Source organism: Pteropus alecto, unplaced genomic scaffold, assembly GCF_000325575.1.
Source record: "Pteropus alecto unplaced genomic scaffold, ASM32557v1 scaffold22, whole genome shotgun sequence".
Classification (NCBI taxonomy): domain Eukaryota; kingdom Metazoa; phylum Chordata; class Mammalia; order Chiroptera; family Pteropodidae; genus Pteropus; species Pteropus alecto.
Window position 1 is genome coordinate 22,037,603 of NW_006434839.1, and position 19,471 is coordinate 22,057,073.

Genomic DNA, 19,471 nt, shown 5'->3' on the forward strand with positions numbered 1-19,471 from the left:
ATCCTCCTTCTCCTCCTCCTCCTCCTACTCTTCCTCTTCCTTCTTTTCTCCTTCCTTCTCTTCATTCTTCTTAAAGAAGTCTCTCCAACATTTCTTGTAATACTGGTTTGGTGTTGATGAGCAGAATTAATTTTTTAGCAAAGAGAGTTTGGTGTTGATGAACTCCTTCAGCTTTTTCTTGTCTGAGAAGCTATCTGTCCTTTGGTTCTATATAATAGCCTTACTAAATAATATTGGTAGGAGTCCTTTGCCTTTCATTATGATAATTATTCCTGTCACTTCCTTCTGGCCTGCAAAGTTCTTGTTGAGAAATCAGCTGACAGTCTTATGGGAGCTCTCATGTATGTAACTAGATGCTTTTCTCATGCTGCTTTTAAGATTCTCTCTTTGTCTTTAACCTTTGGCATTTTAATTATGATGTGTCTTGGTGTAGGCCTGTTTTGATTCATCTTGTTTGGGACTTTTTGTGCTTCCTGGGCTTGTATATCCATTTCCTTTGACAGGTTAGGGGAGTTTTTCATCACTATTCCTTCAAATAAGTTTTCCATTCCTTGCTCTTGCACTTCTCCTTCTGGCACCACTATGATGCAAATGTTGATGTTGTCCTAGAGGCACCTTAAACTATCCTCATTTTTTTTTTCTATTCTCATTAGGTGTTTTTTGCTACCTTATCTTCTAAATCGCTGATTTGATCCTCTGCTTATCTAATGGTTTTTCTAGAGCTTTGTTTTGTTCTTTCATTTGGAACATGTTTCCTTGTTTCTCCATTTTGGCTGCCTCCCTTTGTTTGTTTTATGTATTAGGTAGGCCTGCTATGTTTTCGATCTTAGTACAGTGGATTTATGTAATAGGTATCCTGTGGGACCTAGTGGTTAATTCCCTGGTCACTTGAACTTGGTGTGTCCCTTGTATGAAATGTGTGTGCTTTCCTTTTGCAGTTGAGCCTTGGCCACTGTTTGCACATCAGTAGGAGGGATTGACCCTTCGACTGATTAGCTGTGAGGATTGGCAGGTGACTACAGTAGGTATAAAGGAAACATACCTGAGTATAATAAAGGTTATATGTGACAAACTCACAGATAATACCATACCCAATGGCAAAAAGCTGAAAAATTTTCCTCCAAGATCAGGAACAAGATGAAGATTCCATTACTACCACTTTTTAAAAAATTGTGAATAGATGTTTAACGTTTAAATTGCCAAATATTTCTTTTGCTGCATTTATTGAGGTGACTATGTGATTTTTATCTTTGTTTTTTAATGTATGTATGCATATATGTATGTATGCATGTGTGTGTGTGTGTGTGTATATATATATATACACATACATATATACATATATATTTACATTGTATGTTCACCTCCCATAGTTAGATTTTTTTCTGTCATCACTTATTTGACTCTCTTTTTACCCCATCTATCTCCCCACTCCCCAACCCCACCCCTCTGGAAACCACTAGTCTACAGTTCATGTTCATGAGTTTCTGTTTGGACATCCTGTTTATTTGTTGCTTTTAGGTTTATATCCCACATATAAGTGATATAATGGGATTTTCAACTTTTTCTGTCTAGCTTATTTCTCTTAGCATGATTACCTCAAGGTCCATCCATGTTATCGCAAATGGCAGTATTTCTTCTCTTTTTATGATTGAGTAATATTCCATTGTATATATGTACCACAGCTTCTTTAGCCAATCATCTATCATAGGACACTTCAGTTGCTTCCATGTCCTGGCCACTGTGAATAATGCTGCTATAAACATCGATGTGCAAATATCTTTTTGGATATGAGTTTTCAAGTCTTTGGGTTAAATACCGATAGAGAGATTTCTGGATCATATAGTGGATCAATTATTAGTTTTTTGAGGATCCTCCATACTGTTTTCCAAGATGGCTGTACCAATTTGCAGCCCCACCAGCAGTGTATGAGAGTTCCTTTTGCCCTGCATCGTTTCCAACATTTGTTACAATTTGTTCTGCTGATTATAGCTATTCTAACAGGAGGGAGATGGTATCTCATTGTGGTTTTGATTTGCATTTCCCTAATAGCGAGCAGTGTTGAGCATCTTTTCAAATATTTGTTGGCCATTTCTATGTCCTCTAGGAAGAAGTGTTTGTTCAGATCCTCTGCCATTTTTTTGATTGGATCACATCGTTATTATTGAGTTGTATGAGTTCTTTGTATATTTTGGATATAGGCCCTTATTGGAGGCATTACTTGCAAATGTATTTTCCCATTTGGATAGTTGTCTCTTTATCTTGTTAATGATTTCTGTTGCTGAGCAGTTTTCTAGTTTGATGTACTCCCATTAATTTATTTTAGCATTTACTTCCCTTGCTTTTGAGGTCAATTTCATAAAATTCTCTTTAAGTCTAAGATCTTTCAGTTTGGTTCCTGTTTTCTTCTATGAATTTTATTGATTCAGGTCTTATATTCAGATCCTTAATCCATTTTGAGAGAATTTGGAGTGTGGTGAGAGACAACAGTCTAGTTTCATTCTTTTGCAGGTGGCTTTCCAGTTTTCCCAGCACTATTTATTGAAGAGGCTTTCCTTTCTCCACTGTAAGTTTTTGGCTTTTCTGTCGACAATTATTTGTCCATATAAACATGGGTTTTCTTCTGGAATCTCGATTCTGTTCCACTGGTCCATGAGTCTGTTTTGCTGCAAATGCCATGCCGTTTTGATTACTGTCACTTTGTAGTATGATTTGAAGTTGGACAGAGTAATGCCTCCAGCCTTCTTTTTTCTCAGGATGGCTTTGGCAATTCAGGGTCTTTTGTGCTTCCATACAAATATGCTGATTTTTTTCTTTCCATTTCTTTTTTAAAAAATTCTGATTGGATTTTGATGGAGATTGCATTAAATCTGTATAATGCTTTAGGCGATGTGGTCATTTTAACTATATGGTTTCTTCCAATCCAAGCACACGGAATATCTTTCCATTTCTTTGTATCTTCTTTGATATCTTTCAATATGGTCTTATAGTTTTCATTATATAGCTCCTTCACCTGTTTCATTAGATTTATTCTCTTTTCTGATTGCACTCGCTAGGACCTCCAATGTTATATTGGATAATAGGGGCAATAGTGGAGAGTATTGCCTTGTTGCTGACTTTAAATAAGATTTTCATATTTCACCATGAAGCATAACATCAGCCCAGGGTTTGTCATATATGGCCTTTATTATGTTAAGGTATTTTCCTTCTATAACAATTTTGATAGTGTTTTGATTATAAATGGATGCTGTATCTTGTCAAATGCTTTTTCTGAATTTATTGATATGATCATATGATTCTTATTTTTTCATTTGTTTATGTAGTATATCACATTAATCGATTTGCATATGTTGAGCCATTCCTGTGCCTCTGGGATTAAGCCCATCTGATCATGTTTTATAATATTTTTAATATGTTGCTATATTCGGTTCGCTAATATCTTATTTAGGATTTTTGCATCTGTGTTCATGAGAGATATTCGTCTGTAGTTTTCTTTTTTCGTGTGTCATTTGAATCAAGTTTTGGTATCAGGGTAATATTGGCCTCATAAAATGCTTTAGGAAGTATTGCCTCCTCTTTGATTTTTTGGAAGACTTTGAGAAGAATAAGTATTAAATCTTCTTGGAATGTTTGGTAGAATTCACTGGTGAAGTCATCTGGTCCAGAACATTTGCTTTTTGGTAGGTCGTTGATGATTGTTACAATTTCCATACTGCTGATTGGTCTCTTTAGATTTTCCAGATCTTCTTGATTCAGTCTAGGAAGATTGTACTTTTCTAAGTACTGGTCCATTTCATCTAGGTTATTAAGTTTGTTATTATATACTTTTTCATAGTATTCTTGTATGATCCTTTGTATTTATGTGATGTCTGTCCTAATTTCCCCTCTTTCATCCCTGATATTGTTTATTTGTGTCTTTTCCCTTTTTTCTCTAGTGAGTCTAGTGAGCCAGAGGGTTGTTAATTTTATTAACCTTCTTAAAGAACCAGCTCTTTGTTGCATTTATTTTTTCTATTTTTTTTGTTTTATTTTTTATTTCATTTATTTCTGCTCTAATTTTGATTATTTCTTTCCTTCCATTGACTTTATGCTTCATTTGTTCTTCCTTTTATAGATTTTTAAGATAAAGATTTAGATTGCTTATTTGGGCTCATTCTTGTTTATAATGATAGGTCTGTAATGATATAAACTTTCCTCTATTAATGCTCTTGTCATGTCTCAAAAGTTTTGATATGTTGTACTATCATTATCATTCATTTGTATGTATCTCTTGATCTCTCTTTTTGTTTCTTCTCTGACCCAGTTATTGTCCAGTAGTATGTTGTTTCTTCTCTATGTATTTATTGTTCTTCTTGCTTTTTTTTTTTTTTACAGCTGATCTCTAATTTCAAAGCATTATGATCAGAGAATATGGATGGCATGATTTCAACCTTCTTATATTCACTGAGGCTATCTCTGTGTCCCAGTATGTGGTCAATCCTTGAGAATATTCCATGTGCACTAGAGAAGAATGTATAAGCAATAGTTTTGGTATGGAAGGCTCTGTATATGTCGATTATGTCCATTTGGTCTAATGTGTCATTTAAGGATGTTATTTCCTTATTGATTTTCTGTTTGGTGATCTGTTCTTATCCAACAGTGGGGTATTAAGATCCCCTACTATGTCAGTGTTTTGGTCTATTTCTCCCTTTAGTTCTGTTAGTAATTGCTTTACATATTTCAGGGCTCCCTGATTGGGAGCATAGATATTAAGTGTTATGTCTTCTTGGTACATGATTCCTTTTATCATAATGAAATGTCCCTCAGTATCTTTCTTTACCTTTTTGGTTTTGAAGTTTATTTCGTCAGATATCATTACTGCTACTCCTGCTTTTTTCTGAATGCCATTTGGTTGAAATATTATTTTCCACTCTTTCACTTTGAATCTATAGTTTTCTTTGGAACTGAGATGTGTCTTCTAGATGCAGCATATGGTTAGGTTTTGTTTATTGATCTAATCTGCTAGTTTGTGCCTTTTTTATTGGTGAGTTAAGTCTGTTTACATTTAGGGTGATTATTGAAATATGAGGTATTCTTATAGCCATTTTATTTTTTGCTTTCTGGTCACTCGGTGTTTCCATTGCTTCTTTGTCCTTGTGTTTCTGTTTTCTTTATTTTGGTTGGCCTTTGTGGATTTTGCCTCTGGTCCTTCTTGTTTTATGTTATATACTTCAGTCCTGAATCTTTGGCATGTTGTTACCATTATAAGTATGTAAAGGATAGTTATATATGGATGACTGTATATATATATTTTTTCTGTGTGTTCCTTATCTCCATTCCTCTTTACGAATTTGGATCTTTGAATCCTCCATTTTCAGTCATTGTTGTCTCAATTTGTTCCTATGTATGCTTAACGTTCATTACTGATGACTAGGCTCTGCTGCCATATGTGTGGAGTTTATAGCACTCCCGGGCAGGGCTGTTCAGGGAACTCGCCACACCTTCTCCCTCCCCGCTCTGCCTACAGGAAGCTCCAGGGGCCATGAGAGACAGCTTCTTTATTTCTCCCTGTCCACCACCCAACACCTGGGGTTCTGACTAGTGGTGGCTCTTATGTGCAAATCCCATGCTCAGACATGCTGGTATGCAGTTTGCTTGTATTTTGTTGAGTTTTAGATGTTAAGTTTATTGTTGTTTCAAAGGAAGAGATCTGGGGATGTCTCTCACTCCGCCATTTTTCTCCAAAACTTCTATAATCCTTTTAATGTGTTGTCAAATTGGTTTGATAATATTTTGATGAGTATTTGCATTAATGTTGATCAGAGAATTTGCCCCGTAATTTTCTCTTCTTTCATAATGTCATTGTCTAGCTTTGATATCAGGATAATTTTGGCAACATAGAATAAGTTTGAAAGGATCCATTTCTCTTCAATTTTTTGAAAATTTTGAAAAGGATAGGTATTAATTTTTTTTTCAAATGTTTGGTAGAACCTGTAAAGCCATCTGGTGTTGGACTTTTGTATGTTGGGCATTTTTTGATTAGTGATTCAATTTTGTTACTAGTAATCAGTCTGTTAAGATTTTCTGTTTCTTCTAGGTTCAGTCTTGGAGGCGTGTATACTTCTAGATATTTATCCATTTCTTCTAGTTTGTTCAATTTGTTGGCATGTAATTTTTTTAGTATTTTTTTATGATCCTTTGTATTTCTATCACGTCAGTTGTCACTCCTTTTTTCATTTCTGATTTTATTTATTTAGGCCCTCTCTTTTTTTCTTAATGAGATTGCTTAAAGTTTTATTAATTTTGTTTGTCTTTTCAAAAATCAGCTCTTAGTGACCCATAGATTTTGGAGAGTTGTGTTCTCAAGGTATTTTCTAATTTACTTTTGATTTTTTGATTGACCCATTGGTTGTTATGCAGGACTTTGTTTAATCTCCATGTATTTGCATTTTTTCATTTTCTTCTCATAATTAATTTCTAGTCTCATACCATTGTGGTTGGAAGTGATACTCAACATGATTTTAATCTTCCTGAATTTACTGAGATTTGTTTTGTGGCCTAACATGTAACTTATTCTGAAACATGTTGCATGTGCACTGGGAAAGAATATTTATTCTACATTTTTTGTTTTGAATATATTAAGTTTATCTAGAATAATGTGTCTTTAAAGGCCGATGTTTTCTTATTTACATTCTGTCAAGATGACCTGTCTATTAATGTAAGTGGGATATTAAATCCTCAACTATTATTGTATTACTGCTTATTTCTGCCTTTATGTCCATTGAGAAGCTCTCCACTTGTCAATAGAATGTTTTATGAGGAAATGAGTAGGCATAAAAGTGAACTTGCGTTACCATACTTGTGCATTTCACAACTATATGGTAAAAATATTTTTGTCATCTCCTTGAAATGAAACAAAATTAGAAGACAGATGGAAGTTTCACTTTTTCTCTGATGTGGTGAATTAATACAATTAAAATAAGTGATGTGCTTACATTGATTGACTTACTAAAAAGGGAAGCCTTGATAACAACAATAAGTATATTTAAAATACCAATAAACATTTATAGAGTTTCAACATTAAAGGGAAAAAACAACTGGCTGAATAAAGAGAGAAGGGAAAGTTTATTCAGTAGATTTCTAACTACTAGTGAGATGTTCATTTGAGAACACAGCTATAGCTTAATTTAATAAAAAACAAACATTAATGTTTACTAAAATAGAAATACTGAAAAGAGAGCCTTAACATGAGAAAACTAAATAAATTACGCAGTACTAACTGAAATAAAGGATTTTTAAAAAATTTCTAGCGTTAACATAGAAAATGAGGTTTACTGATCACGACGATAAGTCCTAATTATTAATGAAAAACTAAATACAAAATTTTATTTAGGTATGTATGCATATATTTATTTTTATTGCGGTGACATTGATTAACAAAATCCAATAAGTTTCAAGTGTATAATTCAACAGTAAGTCTTGTATATATTACACTATATGTTTACTACCCATAGTTAGATTTCTTTCTGTCACCATATATTTGACCCCCTTTACCCCAACCACCCCCCAAAACAAAATTTTAATAAATGAACAATTATTAAGGTGGGATGAATTCTAGATACTTAAAGTGGTGTCTTAAAAGGTGGCGTATAAAACTTCAAGTGTATTTCAAGTGTCAGAAATTTGTGTGTATAAATGAAATATGTAAAGCCTTTTTCCTTTAATAATGGGAATATTAAAAATAATCGTCTTGGATATTTACACAATCTCTTCAATTGTACAAACTACAGTACTAGGTGTAAACTATAAAGCTTGTTGGCATGTAATTTTTTTAGTATTTTTACTAAAATACTAAAGTTAGAAAATCTGATAAGCTTTAGAGCTTTGTTTGAGATTTCTTCCTTCACTTGGTTAAGCCAGAGAGACTTCCTGGGCCCTCAATCCCATCAACATGTAGATTTAAAAAAAAATAGTCATGTATAATTGAATTTCATTTATTAATTATCTGAAATTAAAAAATATATATATTTTATTTAATATAAGTACATTTCAACATGTCTAATGTTGTAAGGGAAATACAATAGACTTTAAATTAAAAATTGAGCAAAACAAAACTGAAGCATGATTTTATAAAAATACATTTCCAAATCAGTTTAACTTTCTTCTCTTAAGAAATATTAAAACATTTTCATAAATTCCTAAAAAGTGGATATTTATATAGTTTGAGAATAGCTTTAATGTGTACATAAAATAAAAGAAACTACTTCACTGAATGTAGTGAACATAAATCTATTTTAAACACATGAATATGTTGCAATGACCTCTTTCTACATTATCTATTTAGTAAGCAATAAAACCATCTAATGCCTTTGAGTTCATATATTTGTCTTTATACTTATGAAAAAGTTAAAGGTACCAATATCAGTGATTAAATGAGCCTGGTGCAGAAAACTAATTTATAGGTACATCAAATAAGTAAAATATTGTTTACAAAAGTAGTATGATTGTGGGTAGAATTCTTTTCAATAAGCTGGTAGAATTTTCTTCCTCTTTTAAGTTCTTAATTTATTATTTCACATCAGGGGTAAAGATGTTACTGATTACTTTCTCTCTTATTTTTCACAAACTCCAAAATAAAATCTTTATGAAATAGAACTCAAAATTTCTATTTCTCTTATAATAGTTTTTTGGAGGAAGCAGATGAATCTTAAATTGATAGTGATAGTAAAGGTTCTATCTGCCCACAAATATGCTATTAAAGCCACTTTGGGGACACCAATTTCTTTGTATTTTCCAAGTCATCAAAAACAGGACCAAAGGCTGAGTTATGTGCTCTGCTAAGTGGAACAATTTTGTTCACATGCACCGATGCCTCGTTTGTAGGAAACCACAATGCAATCAAAGCAAAATACATAAGGAATAGATTTATTTTACAACTTAGCTTAAAAACAATAAAGACAAGGCCTTTTGGTTTCATATGTTTAATTTGTTTTAACCAAATGTTAAGAACTGTATTGTTCAATGGTCTTTATCATGTTTAATGACCATGAAAGATAGAATACAGGCAATGCCTTCTCTTTATCTATCTAATAGAAGAATTTAATTCATGACACTCAATTTAAACACACTATTCAATTCAGTAACTATTTTTTTTATAATTTCAGAAAGATTATGTTCTTGAAAAAAATGTTAAAATATGGTAAAAATATACATCATCAGAATAATAGCTGTTTAAAGAAGAAACATCATCTGGTTAAACTTTTTTCTTATGCAAATAAGAAAAAGGCCACTCCAAAAGAAGAATAGATTTATCTAATTACATGCAAATATAATTTCACTTATATGTGGAATCTAAGAAACGAAAAGAACAAAATAATCAAAAACAGACTCACTAATATAGAGGACAATCTGGTGATGGCCAGAGAAGAGGGGCGTTGAGAGGCTGGGAGAATGGGTGAAAGGCAAAAAAATGGTCACGGGGATAAGGAGTCTGGCATAAGGAATGCGGTTAGCATTAATGTAATGGCTAGGTGGAGAGCCAGAGGAGAGAAAGAGTAATTAGGGGGATCATTTTATAAACTACATGTATGTCTAACCATTGTACTGTATATTTGAAACTAATAATAAAATTAATTTGTTTAAAAAGCAAAGCTGTTTAATTCTGTGACCACTGTTCTTTTTATAACACTTCATTGACTTTCCTGTACAAGTTAGTAAGCAAACAATAAAATTCAATGATTGCTCTCTTGGATCTCTAATATCCATTCTAAAGCCACATTTTCATATAAACTAGTAATTTGAGAAAAAAATGAACTAGTAAATAAGGTCAACTTAAGTTAAATGTGTAGTTTTCAGTGTGATGTTTTTGAGAATTACTGAAGGAGCTCACAGTCCAAAAATTTATTCTCCATGTCTGATGGTATATGAATATACTATCATTATAGTCTTAGAGATTAAGGCATTATTGAAAAAGGTTCTAGTTGATATGAAAATTTGTTTATGCCCATTACAGAACACACCTGGAAATATGGTATCTAGATGGGACCCATTACATAGTACCAAGAGTGCAGCATAAAAATTCTAATCATGGTGCATAGTATCCATGGAGCTTTAATACAGGTTGATAGCTAAAATCAGGAGCAGAAGGTGGGAGTGCGGGGTGGGGAGAAGGGGATAATTCAACCAACAGAATAAGGCACTGGGTACTCAAGGTTGATTGGCATAAAGGAAAAATCAGAGGATGTTGAATAAAACTATTTACCTTACTACTTTGCCTAGAGCCATCAGCACTATTACTTATATTTTAAGCTTCTATCCATGAAAGCATGTGTTTTTCAAATTGTGTCTTAGTCCTCTGTTCCATAGTATATGTAGGGATAGTTTTTAGTCAAAACTTTTTGATATATAACCACTCCAACTTGCTTTTTTTTTTGCAAAGATCTAAAAAAACAAAGGCTTGGGATCTAAACATTTTTCTATAGAGTTGCAATTCCTTATTAGATGTGTATGTGGTGAACTACCTTTAAAACACTGACAACTTAAGTTCCCTTATTTGTAATCCCATCTTTCTCTCCCACAACTTGATTTCTACTAATATTTCACAAGTGATCAGAGACTGTAACAGGATACCACCACACGGATAAGGTAAAATCAAGCCCTCCTCTTCTGGCCCAAAAGTATTAAGTGAAGAATAGAAAAAGAGATGAGAGAGATAGCAAGTAATATATAGAGGTTCATTTTAAAAATAACAGAATTTACCTTTTGTGCACTTCTCTTGTTTTGCTTGTATTGAGGACAAGACTAAGAAGGTCTCTGATCTTAGAAGGAGCAGCTCAAAGCAGTTGCTTTGTGCACCAGCAGGCTTGTGTTGGGATTTACTAGGCCATGGGTAGGATAGAGGAAACAGCAGAGATTCAATAGGTACAAGGCCAGATGAGATGAGAGAAGGCTGGCAGTCTCTGACCAGGCCAAGGGAGGCCAGACCAGATGTGTATACTGATCTCCAAGTTCAGTCCATGTGTTTGCAGGCTGATCAGAGACCAGGTAGACAAAATGAAAACTAAAGGGACCACTTAAATGACTTCCTTGGACTAAATTGTAAACTGAGTTGGCTATGTATTTTTTTTTTCTTTTCTTGCTATACAAATAATTTACATGAGTGAGGTGTAAGTAATTTTGTAATACTCCCATATTTACATGCGCAGTCAGTTTGACTATAGATTCACAGAACCAGATTCTATCTCTATTGTTTAATTTTAAAAAGTTATTACATTAATTTATGTATTTTGGCCTCTCAATGCAATTCTGGAATGATTGCATTACTAATAGAAGACAAGGAATGGAGGTAAAGTGTATTTAATTTTACCTATTTAAATTTCTTTTGTTTACATAAACATTGAAGCAGGTATTATTAAAAATAAATTCTGTAGATTAGAGGTTCTTAAACTTTTTAGTTCATAGTACTTTTGGAGTCTCAGTAACTTTAAAAAAAAAAGTCACCAGGACCAAAATAAACAAATCAAAAATATTGAAAAAAAAAAAAGTAACAGTTATCTTTATTATTAAATACTTAGGTCCAACAACTTAATAAACTTTTATGCCCTACCAAATTATTGTTATTTGATAAAATCATGCACAAAAATTTGAAAGAAAATTTTTAAATTTTATCTTTTAATAACTGTAATTACTAAGGAGATGTGTATGCCTACTGACACTGCCCAATTTCTCGAACCATGCAATCAGATTGGATATGCCAGTCACCCTGCTTTTCTTTCCATTTTGATTTTTTCATATTATGTGCTTTTAAATCACAGCTACTGATAAAAGCCCAACTTTGCAAAGACGTAATTTTAATTTAAAAAATTTAGTGTAATCTAATGTTAGAAACTGTGAAGTACCTCAAGCTAGTATTTCATGCAATGTTTGATAGTTATTGGGTATCACTCCATTTCCATTAAAAAGCTAATATATACATGTTGCCTCTGTGAGTTTGCTGTGATGCTTTGACACATTGGTTCCTAGTGTGAGAACCACAGGTATAGAAGTTATATTCTTTTATTCCAGTGATGTAAAGTGGATAAGAACAGTGGGATTAATATTATTTATGACATTTTTAGAACGATGTTTGGCACTTAGTGACTACCTAATAAATGTTACCTATTACAATTACTATTTTTAAGTTAGATTTTTACCTAATGGAAACAAGCGTGTTTTAGTGATTAAGTACCTCTCGCTGCTCCTTATTCAAGAATCTCGCAGTACTTTGTTCATGTACCTACTATAGCAGTTTTATATAATAAAAATTTATTTATGTCTGACTATACTTGCAAGCAGCTCAAGGGCAAAGATCTTCTCATTCATTTGACATCCAAAAGCCTCGCATATTACCTGGTATAAAAACATGTTTAATAAACATCTATTGAGGCTTCTGGTCAAGATGGTGGTGTAGGTAAGTGCTGTGCTTGCCTCCTATCAAAACTACATCAAAATTACAACTAAACTACAGAACAGCTATCACTGGGAGTTGCCTGAGGACTAGCTGAATAGAAGACCTACAACTGGGGACACATAGATGAGGCCACCTGGAGACTGGTAGGAGGAGCAGAGATGCAGAATGGACTGGTCCCATACCCATGTACAGTGGTTGAGAATCAGGAGAAATATTTTGGCTACAGAAGTCCCCTCAAAGAAACTAGGGGTCCAGGCCCCACACCAGGCTTCCAGACAGTATTCCAGTGCCAGTAAAGGAAGTCCCCACAATTTCCACTGTGAAAACTAGTGGAGATGGTGGCTGAGTGAGACGGAAGGCAGCTGGAATTGCAGACATTCCTCTTAAGGAAACTGTGTGAGAGCTTGCTCACTGATGGACTCGCTTGCTCTCAGCTTCAGCACTGAGACAGAAGCTTGAAAGATGCCAGAGACGTACAAGAGAGAACTGACTTGTCTGGCTTCAGGGTGAGGGCTGGATGGCAGCTTCTTCCCAGACAGAAGTGCTCACAGAATCCATTGTGTCTTTGTTGATTCTCCCTCTCCCCATTTCCTGGCATGCAGATATCTGAGTCTCCATCAACCTGTTTAATACTGGTTGCCCTGCCCAGAAGGTTCTGTGAGAGCCCGCCCCACCTAACTTGTGGGCCCACTCAAGCAACTTCCAGTAGCTTTCTCATACACCTAGCCTGTCTGGGTCCTTGCTGTGGACTTTCCTGAAATTCCTCAAAGGTTTGCAAAATCTAAATAAGCTGCATTTAGCCTTGGCATGTCCCATACCTCTTCCTAAGCAGCCTCAAGTCCAGCACTAGGGACAGCTGCTTTAGGCCTCTTGAGGCACCTCCAAGCCCAGCACAGGGAGCAGCCATCGGAGGATTGTTTGAAGACTCTTGCCAGGTGGCCTGGGGCATGTTACAGACTGTGGCTGAACCTGGCCTGTGATGCAGTCCCTCCCAGGAGGTCCCAAAGCTGGCATGCCTAATGGCCTACTTAGAACAAAGTAAGAACACTACCCAGGGCTGCATTCAAAAACAACACACTCAAGGGGAAGACTAGACAGGCACCAGAGCCCTGTTACACAGAATATTGCTTCATAGGGGCATCCCCTTACTGGTCAGTCCTCACAGCCAATCAGCCCAAGGGTCAGTGTCTCCCATTGACATGGCAACAGCAACCAAGGTTTAACTACACAGGAGAGAATGCACACCCATACAAGGAACACACCTGAAGAACCTGGCTCAGATGTCCAGGGAAGACTATGCCACTAGGCCCCACAGAATATCTACTTCATAAGGTTACTCTGCTAAGAGACATAGCAAGAGACATAGCAGCCTTACCTAAAGCATTGATACAAACATAGGGAGACAGCCAATACAGGGAAAGAAAAAAACATATCCCAATTGAAAGAAAACAAAAAGAATATAATAATAGAAATGAAGAATACATTAGAAGGAAAAAAACAAGTAGATTAGATGAAGAAGAGGTTCGAATTAGTGATTTAGAAGATAATGTAGCAGAAAACACCCAATCAGAACAGCAAAAAGAAAAAAAAATCTTTAAAAAATGAGGATAGTTTAAGGAACCTCTGGGACAATATCAACGTTTACATCATAGGGGTGCCAGAAGGAGAAGAACAAGAGCAAGGAATGGAAATTTTATTTGAAGAAACAATGATAAAAAACTTCCCTAACTGTCAAAGGAAACACAGAGAGTCCCAAACAAGATGAACCCAAAAAGCCCAAGCTAAGACACTTTATAATTAAAATGCCAAAGGTTAAAGACAAAGAGAGAATCTTAAAAGCAGCAAGAGAAAAGCGTCTAGTTACCTTCATGGGAGCTCTCATAAGACTGTCAGCTGATTGTTTATTAGAAACTTTTCAGGCCAGAAGAGATTAGCATGAAAAATTCAAAGTCATGAAAAGCAAGAACCTACAAGTAAAATTAAACTATCCAGCAAAGCTATCATTTGGAATCGATGGACAAAAAGCTTCCCAGACAAAAAAAAAAAAAAAAAAAATTCAACAAGAATACATTACTAAACTAGTATTACATGAAATGTTAGAGGAAATTCATGAAGAGGAAGGAGAAAGAAGGAAAAGGAAAAAGGAAGAAAGAAGAATGAAGAAGAAAGAAACAGAAAAAATAAAAATATGAATAATAAAATGATAATTATTACATATCTATCAACAACTTTAAATGTAAATGGATTAAATGCTTCAATCAAAAGATAGGGTGACTGAAGAGATCAAAAATGAGACTCTCACATATGCTGCCTACAAGGGACTCACATGAATTTAAAGACATACACAGACTGAAAATAAAGGCGTGGAAGAAGTATTTCATGAAAATGGGAGGTGGGAAACTAAGGTAGCAATATTTATACCAGGTAAAATAGACTTTAAAACAAAGGCTATAACAAGAGACAAAAAAAGACTAGTAGTTCCACTTCTGCATATTAAAAAAAAAAAAACTACTTCAAAGGAACATGTAAATTCATATGTTCATTGCAGCATTATTTACAATAGCCAAGATATGGGGGCGACATGGTTGTCCATCAACAGATGAAGGATGAAGAAGAGTTGGTACATATGTACAATAGAATACTACTCAGCCATCAAAAAGAATGAAGTCTTGCCAACATGTATGATCCTAGAAGGTATTGTGCTGAGTGGAGTAAGTCAGATAAAGATAAATGCCATATGATCTCACTGACATGTGGAATCTAAAAATCAAAATAAACAAACAGAAATAACCTTATAGATATAGAGCATATTTTGATGGTTATCAAATAGGAGGGGAGTTGGGGGTATAGAAGAAAAAGAGGAAGGAATTAAGAAGTACAAATTGTTAGTTACAAAATAATCGTGGGGATGTAAAGTATAGCAAAAAGAATATAGTCAACAATATTATAATAACTATGTACGGTGTCAGATGTGTACTATTTTTCTGAGTGATCACTTTGTAAGTTATATAAATGTCTAATCATCATGTTGTACACCTGATTAATTTAATATTGTATGCCAACAGTAATTGAAAAGTAAAAACAAGTTATTAGAAAAACATGTATTGAATGAATGTTTGATCAAATGCGGCACAGTAATCCCCAGTGGTACTGAACATTGAGTGATAAAAAAACGTGACATATTTAATTATCCAAAACCACTTGATGTTGTAGTGGATATTTTCTTGAAGAGTTTTTGATCTTAGACTAGGAGGCCTGACTTAAGATGGTATGTCATTGTGGTTTTGATCTGCATTTTTCTAATACTTAGTGGTGATGAGCATCTTTTCATATGTTTGTTGGCCATTTGTATGTCTTCTTGGGAGAAGTGTCTGTTTAGGTCCTCTGCCCATTTTTTGACTGGATACTTGTTTTTTGTTGTTATTGAGTTGTATGAGTTCCTTGTATATTTTGGATATTAGGCCTTTATCAGAGGTGTTGTTTGCAAATATATTTTCCATTCACATGGTTGTCTCTTTACCTTGTTGACGATTTCTTTTACTGTGCAGAAGCTTTTTAGTTTGATGTAGTTCCATTCATTTATTTTAGCTTTTACTTCCCTTGCCTTTGAGGTCAAATTCATAAAATCCTCTTTAAGTCCAAGGTCCTTGAGTTTCATTCTTGTGTTTTTTTCTATGCATTTTATTGTTTCAGGTCTTATACTCAGGTCCTTAATCCATTTTCAGTTAATTTTGGTGCATGGTGATAGACAACAATCTAATTTCATTATTTCTCAGGTGACTTTTCAGTTTTCCTAGCACCATTTATCGAAGAGGTTTTTTTCCTCCATTGTATGTTTTTGGCTTTTTTTTGTTGAAAATTATTTGCCTGTATAAATATGGGTTTACTTCTAGACTCTCGATTCTGTTCCACTGGTCCGTGTGTCTGTTTTGCTGCCAATACCATGCCGCTTTGATTATTGTTGCTTTATAGTATAATTTGAAGTCAGGCAAAGTGATGCCTCCAGCCTTGATTTTTTCTTCCCCCACTCAGGATGACTTTGGCAATTTGGATTCTTTCGTGCTTCCATACAAATCTGATGATTTTTTGTTCTATTTCTTCAGGAAATGCAAATGAGGTCTTGATGAGGATTGCATTAAATCAGTATAATACTTTAGGTAATATGGTCATTTTAACTATATTGATTCTTCCAATCCAAGAACATGAAATATCTTTACATTTCTTGGTATCTTTTTTGATTTTTTTAATAGGGTCTTGCAGTTTTCATTATATATGTCCTTTACATGATTCATTAAATTTATTCTTATGTCTTTTATTTTTTTGTTGCAAGTCCATAAGGAATTATTTTACCTACTTTTTCTGATGCTTCATTATTAGATTATAAGAACGCTATGGATTTTTGAACATTGGTTTTATATCCAGAGACATTACTTAATTTGCTTATTGTTTCTAGCAGTGTTCTGTGGAGTCTTTAGGCTTTTCTTTACAGAGACTCATGTCATCTGCAAATAGTGACAGTTTGACTTCTTTGTTTCCTATTTGGATGCCTTTTATATCTTTTTCTTGCCTGATGGCACTTGCTAGGATATGCATTGTTTTATAGAGTAACAGTGGCGATAGTGGACAGCCTTGCCTTGTTCCTGATCTTGAAGAGAAGTTTTTTCACCATTAAATATAATGTTGGCTGAGAGTTTGTCATATATGGCCTTTCTTATGTTAAGATACTTTCCTTCTATACCAATTTTGTTAAGTGTTTAGGTCATAAATGGATACTGTATCTTGTTGAAGGCTTTTTCTGCATCTATTGTTATGATCATATGATTCTTAGTTTTAATTTGTTTATGTGGTGTATCACATTAATCAATTTGTGTATGTTGAACCATTCCTGTGCCCCTGGGATTAAGCCCACTCAATCGTGGTGAATAATCTGTTTAATATGTTGCTGTATTCTGTTCGCTAGTATCTTATTTAGGATTTTTGCATCTGTTCATGAGAGATATTGGTCTGTAGTTTTCTTTTCTTTTCTTTCTTTATTTTTTATTTTTATTTTCTTTGTGTGTGTGTGTGTGTGTGTGTGTGTGTGTGTGTGTGTGTGTGTGTGTTTTCTTTTAACCAAATATAGATGATTGTTTCAATTTCCTTACTGTTGACCAGTTTATTTAGATTTTCCAGATCTTCTTGATTCAATCTAAGAAGGTTGTATTTTTCTAAGTACTGGTCCATTTCATCTAGGTTATTACATTTGTTATTATACACTTTTTCATAGTATTCTTGCATGATCCTTAGTATTTCTGTGATGTCAGTCGTAATTTCTCCTCTCTCATCCCTGATTTTATTTGTATCCTTTCTCTTTTTTCTTTTGTGAGTCTACCCGGGGTTTTGTCACTTTTATTAACCTTCTCAAAGAACCAACTCATTGTTGTATTTATTTTTTCTATTTTTTTTTGTTGTTTTCTATTTCACTTATTTCTGCTCTAATTTTGATGGTTTCTTTCCTTCTGCTGACTTTAGGCCTCATTTGTACTTCTTTTTTCTAGTTTTTCAAGATGAAGCAGTAGGTTATTTATTTGGCTCATTCTTGTTTTGGGAGATAGGCCTATAATGATATGAACTTTCCTCTTATGACCACTTTTGCCATGTCCCACAAGTTTTGATGTGTTGCACTACCATTATTCCTCTCTATGTATTACTTGATCTCTTTTTATTTCTTTCCTTACCCAGTTATTCTTCAGTAGCATGTTGTTTAATCTCCATGTATTTGTGGTTTTTCCTGATATTTTTTGCAGTTGATCTCTAGCTTCTAAGTATTATGATCAGAGAATATGGTTGGTACAATTCTAACCCTCTTATATTTGTTGAAGCTATCTCTGTGTCCCAGTATGTGGCAATTCTTGAGAATGTTCCATGTGCACTAGAGAAGAATGTACAAGCAGCTATTTTGGGATAAAAGGCTCTGTATATGTCAATTATGTCCAGTCAGTCTAATGTGTCATTTAAGGATATTATTTCTGCATTGATTTACCGTTTGGATGATCTCTCTATACCCGACAGTGGAGTATTTAGGTCCCCTACTACGATAGTGTTTTGATCTCTTTCTCCCTTTAGCTCTGTTAGTATTTGTTTTACATATTTCAGGGTTCCCTGATTGGGAGCATAGATATGAATAAGTGTTATGTATTCTTGGTGCATGATTCCCTTTATCATTATGAAGTGTCCCTCAGTATCTTTCTTTACCTTTCCGATTTTGAAGTTTATTTTGTCAGATATCAGTACCCCTTGTCCCACTCTTCTCTGAATGCCATTTACTTGAAATATCATTTTCCACCCTTTCGCTTTGAGTCTATATTCATCTTTGGAGCTGAGATGTGTCTCCTGGACACAGCATATGGTTTTGTTTTTTGATTCATTCTGCAACTCTGTGTCTTTTTATTTGTGAGTTCAGTCCATTTACATTTAGGGTGATTATCGAAATATGAGGTCTTCTTATAGCCTTTTTATCTTTTGCTTTCTGGTAGCTCAGTGTTTCCATCGCTTCCTTTTCCTTATGTTTCTGTGTTCTTTATTTTGGTGGGCTTTTGTGGCTTTTGCTTCTGGTTCTTGTTTTATGTTATATACTTCAGTTCTGAATCTTTGGTGTGTGGTTACCATTATGAATATGTAAAGGATAATTATATATATTCAGTCATCCATTTTCTTCTGTGTGTGCCTTATCTCTTTTCCCCTTTGTGAATTTAGATCTTTGAATCCTCCCTTTTTCAGTCATTGTTATCTCAGTTTGTTTCTATGTATGCTGAACATTCATAACTATTTTGCTATAGCAATTCTCTTCTTATTATTTAAGCTTACAATGCCTTGTTCTTAGTATGGGCTGCACTCTCTGCTTCTATTTGCTTGATAGTAACATTACTCCTAATTATGTATATTTTTTAAATTTTGTTTTAGGTGAACTGACCCTTTCAGAATTTCTTGTAGTGCAGGCCTTGTAGTGGAGAATTCCCTCAATTTTTGCATGTCGACTAAGGTCTTAATTTTTCCTTCATATCTAAA